This window comes from Onychostruthus taczanowskii, unplaced genomic scaffold, assembly GCF_017590055.1.
Source record: "Onychostruthus taczanowskii isolate IOZ18803 unplaced genomic scaffold, ASM1759005v1 scaffold25, whole genome shotgun sequence".
Lineage (NCBI taxonomy): Eukaryota > Metazoa > Chordata > Aves > Passeriformes > Passeridae > Onychostruthus > Onychostruthus taczanowskii.
The window spans coordinates 7,329,877-7,335,141 of record NW_024499796.1 but is presented as its reverse complement, the minus strand read 5'-3'; positions in this window follow the sequence as shown (position 1 = coordinate 7,335,141).

Genomic DNA, 5,265 nt, shown 5'->3' with positions numbered 1-5,265 from the left:
CCATCCCTGCAGAGAGATCCTCCACGCAGCTAAACCCTCCAAAATTAGTTCCTGCACAAGGTACCCCACCTTGAATTTCTGTTCCTGGTAGGAGCAAACTGGGAAGGGAATGTGTGGATAGTTCCTCTGGAGAGCAGAGTGTAAACGCATTTCAGAAGCAGCAGTCAAAGTGCAGGTGAGACTGAAAAGCTTTCTGGATTCCCACTCTTTGTAAATATGTCCTGCTTGAGACTGTAGCACACAAAAAAGCATCCACAAGGCCAGTTATCCAATGCATGGCTGTAGCTGCCTTTGCCTGAGTGTTTTCCTGAGGCCTGGTGGAAATTTAACAAGATCAAAATGGCATTTGATCTTCCTGTGGAGAAGAAGACCTTGGGTTTTGGTAAAGACCTTTTCACTTAAAAAAAAAGAACCTTGCAGGGCAATAAATTTCCTAAATTGTGATTTAAACTAACGCCTTTTGTCAGAATCAGGAGGAAACTTGCACTCAGAGCTCGTTGTCCCTGCCTGGTGTGCAGCAGGATTTCTTGGACATTCTCAGCAGGGAGCTGGTGCCAGGCATTGCCAGTAAGAGCCCTGGTCTGACAGGACAAACAGTGTGAACTCATCTAGAAGTTATCTCCCAAATTCCAGTCTGTGCTTTGGAGACCCAAGTTTAGACAGAACTGGCACGGATCAGAGCAAACTGAACTCCTTCAGGTTTATTTCAATCACAGATGTGCTCTGAACCTTTTCCCTGGGTCACATGTCTCTGTGGATCATGTAATCTTTTCCAACACAGAAAATCTGGTTTTGAGATGTTCATGTTCCTCTCCATTGCTTCAGCCCTTTCCAATTTTTCTCTGTGAAATAAATTGGCGAGAAGCTGCTGGAGCTGACAGCACGAACTGATGCCTTTCCAGCAAACAGGATGATTTCATTCCACAATGAAATGCTCTGGGGGAGCTGGGAGTTCAGTGTGGAGCTGGAAGTGGGCTGGGGTTAACATTTCCTCTCCTTGGATGTGCTGAGGAGCTGAAGCAGGCGTTCAGAGCCTGGCAGATCCCTTGGGGGAGCCCTGGCAGCCGAGGTCACACAGGGGTGCCTGTGCCACCTCCCTTGTCACAGCAGGGCTGCCATAAACATCATCTCCCTGTGCTACCAAAGGGCTGAGCACGCCAGGCCCTGTTCTCTCACGGGGAGCAGGGGAGAGGCCACGGGAGCTGCGGGGAACCGGGGAGAGGAGGAGCAGGGTGAAAGGGTGAGCGGGCTGTTTCTAAGGGAACGGTTTAGGGGGAGGGCAAAAAGGAAAAAATAAAAAAAGAGTTTAAAAAAAGCTAATTTGGCAAAGAGAGGGAAAATAGGGATGAGGTGCCTGACTGTTCCTGCTTCTCTTCACATGAGAAAATTGCTGTATGGCAGCAAATCAAGTATGCAAAGCTTTAGGGCCCCACCACTGATTGCAGATGACTTAACGAGCCATTTCAGTCCTGTGAGCAGGCTGGAAATGGCACTTGCCACTGTCATTGCAGGCATTTCATCTTCCAGAAGACTAATTAGAAAAGCTTTCACGGACCCATAATATAGATAAGGTACCTGAAATACCTCCAGCCCCAAAGCCCCAGTGGCAGCTGGGTTGGCTGATTTGTGCTTAATCCAGCAAAGGGTCTTTATTACATTTTCTCCAGACTGTTCTTAGTGATGTGGTGCAGGAGGAAGATGCCCCTTTGCATAACTAAACCAGAACTGAAACCCCTGTCATGTATGTTGGGTAACCAGGCACCTCATCGAAGCCAAAATGGTGAGGAAAAATACTTATCCAAATATTTCCAGAAAGATACATTTCCAACCAGCCCAGGATTAGTACTGTCTGTTTCTTATTTGTTAAATGAGTTAGTGCCTCAAGGCCATGCTGAAACTGGGTTCTCATTATGCTAATTATACATATATGCATATGGATTCTTTACCAGCCAGAAGGAACTGTCCAGTCAAGCCAGATAATTTTATCTCCTGGTGTCAGTACGTGGCTGGGCTGGGCTAGACCTCGTAGAAAACTACTCAGATTCCAAGAAAAACATGAAGTTCCATAGCAGCCACAAATCTACAGATCAGCTGTGGCAATGGCCAATTTCCCTCGTGCCTTTTTTCTGCTGGAAAGTGCTCTGGGTTTGCAGCCATAGGGCTTCATTCTGCCATGTTAATTATTGGATTTCTGTGCAGACACTCATAAATCCTCTGTGAGAGGAAGCTCTGCAGCACAGATGATGGGTGATAGAGGGTGGTCTGTGTTTCTGGGGTACCTGTTTTGAACAAATTGTGAAGGGCTTGGTCTGAGCTCTGCATCAGAGCTGCCTTTTGGCTGAATCCTCAGCCCTCTGATTGACACCATAATGGCCTGGTTTGTGCTGTGCCAAACATGTTTATTTTCCTGGCAGGCCTGCAGCTTCTCCCCAGGGGAATGGCTTGTGTTGTGTGACACAGTTCTGCTCCACGGGGCTGTGGTTTGAAGCAGTACCTACAAACTCCTGGTGCCTCCAGGGAGAGGAGAATGTCTGCAGAAAAAAACCCCCACAGCACTGTGTGGGAGATGCTCCCTGAATCAGCTCGTGCCCTCCTGTAATTAATGGAAGGCTGGACTTCTGCTGTCATCTCCTGCTGATTAATCCCCTTCCCCCAGCAGCAGCAGCCAGCTTCCCTTCTCCCAGTTTGGATTGTGCAGCCTGAGGCTCGTGTGCACAGTGGGAGCTTCACCAGGACCTGCTTTCTGATGTGCATTCCCCACCCACACCCAGTGCACAGTGGGGAAACTGAGGCACGTGGTAGGAAGGCAGCACAGTGCCACTCTCACCACGGGGGACAACGTTGTCTTATGTGTTCTTGTGCCAAAGGAATTTAGACTTAGAAACGCAGGGGACTGCATGAAAACTGAATCACCACGTGTAAATAAACCCCACTGCCTGGGGATGTGGTTGTGCTCTCAAGGTATTTCCCACTCAAGCCCTTGACCCAGCCTCAGAGCTGCAGCTTGTTGCCTTCCCAAGGGCCCCTTTTTCCTTCCATCCCTTTCTGCTCGGCTGGAACAGACTCATCATTCATCGTCCCTCTAATTTAAGCGCTCATCTGACAGGCTGTTTCTTTCCTTCTCCCTGCTGCTGTCTTGCCCAGTGCATCCACCCCCAAAGGGCAAATTTCTCTGTGTGATGTGAAACAGAAATTTCCAGACCTGGATATGATCTGAAGTGGGGCCAGGCTCTGATCCTCTCATTCTCCCCACTGATAACACAAGAATAATTTCCACTTAGCCAGATTAGGATTATTTTCCTCTCTGGTTTGGATTTCCCATAACCCTCCCACAGGTGATGTCCCCTGACAGTTTTGACCAAAAATGTCATTTTGTACCACGCAGAAGCATTCATGAAAGGACTGGCTTAGTCAAACTCTCTGTGGGTGAGATCTGTGCCTGTGGGGCACGGAAATCAGATGATCTTTGGGCAGAGGGGGTAAGAACATCAGTCACACACTCCCTGCACAAAACCAGCTTGTGCAAAAGCCACGTGCATCCGGCTGCCTTCGTGCAGCTGGTGGTGGCAAGGACCTGGAGGGCTGGGAGCTCCTGCCAGGCTGCTGGGAGCTCCTGCCAGGCTGCTGGGATCACTGCCCTGCCTGCCCTTTGTCTCACCTGTTCAGCTTTCTGAGGGAGGGACTCTCTGTCTCTTGCTCTGTGTTTGCTCTCAGTGGGGATTTGCTCTAATCCCGAAGGGCAGCTCTTAGCGCCAAGGTTGTTATTTTCTCTCTTGAATCCCACCTGCTCTGCTTCACCTCCTGCCCCTGCAAGTCCCTGTGGGATCCCAGGGGTGACACACACAGAGCAACAGCTGCTCTCCAGGTGGAGTGACAGTGACGGTGACAGAAACAGTGACAGGGGTTCTGGGGACAGCAGGAACTGGAGAAGGAGTTACAGGAGTGGGTTGGATTGTACTTTACTCACGGTAAATCCCCAGCCCTGGAGTTCTGTTCCACACAATCAAATGTTTTAGGGAAGCATCACTAGAAAAAGCCATCTGAAGAGTGACATTTGAATGTCTGCCTGCCCACCAGACTCCCTCCTTTCCCCACGAGTGTTGCTGTACTGACGTGACTTTTCCTGTGCTATATTTAGCTGAAACACAGATCCACCAAATGTCGCTGTTTTGTGTAAAACTAGTGTAAAGCCTTAGGAGTAAAAAGGCAGTTTTAACCACAAATCTCCACTGCTTGTATGCCCACATCATCCCCCTGCTCCCCTGCTGAACCTCCAGCCCATTTAAAGCGAGCCAGATGAGTACAAATTACATTTAAAAAGCGCTTCATTCCGGTGTGGTTTTTAGCGAGTTTTGCCAGCAGCAAATCACATAGCTGTAGACCTTTTGACGCGCGTGTTTTTCTCGCTGTGTTTCTCGCTGACACCGTTACTATAATTAGAAAGATGTTGCTCCGTAGCAGCATCTAGCGCCAGAGGCAGAGCCCTGGCAGCACCTTTTCCTTTCCTGGCTGCGCTCCCCGGCCAGAGCTGCTGGTTCAGCTGGCCCGGAGCCACGGAGGAGCGGCACGGGCAGGTGCTGCGGGCTGTGCCTTGTCGCTCACTCCCGCTGTGACCCTGCAGAAAGGGGGGATGGCTGCTGGGGCCGGCACGGGGTGTTGTGCCCAGGAGCAGCCCTGCAGCGGCTGGGAGCGCTCGGCCCCGGACTGGCGCAGCCTTCTCCCGGCTCCTTCTCCTCCTGGAATGGCTCATGGCAGCGGCCTCATCATGACAAACGACGGGGACCGGAGCTGTTTCCAGGGCAACCCCGCTGGCTCCCCTGCTCCCGCACGGACCGTGCTCCCGCACCCCGGCAGCGCCGCCCGGGGGTCCCCCCGCGCCCCATTTCGGTGCCGGGCTCAGCGGAGAGGAGCGGCCGGGGCTCCGTGGGGTGCCCTGGCTACCCCAGCCTCTCCTCCTGAGCCGGACAGCCCGAGGGATCCCGGGGGTCTCTCTCAACCACGGCCCCAAGTTCTTCTCCCCGCTCCCCACCCGCAGCGCCCGCTCCCCGGCGGGGTCCGCCCGGTGCCTTCCCCGGCTCCCGCTCCGGGGGGAAAACACCCCCAAAACGCCAAGGAGCGCCCCGGTGCCCCCGGAGCGGTGTCCGTGCGGGCGGCACCAGCGAGGTGCCCGCTGCAGACGCTCCCCCTGCCGGGCCCGGGCGGAGCCGGGAGCCGCCCCCTCCCTGCCGGTAACGGAGCCCGCCCCGCTCCCTCCCTAGCACACAA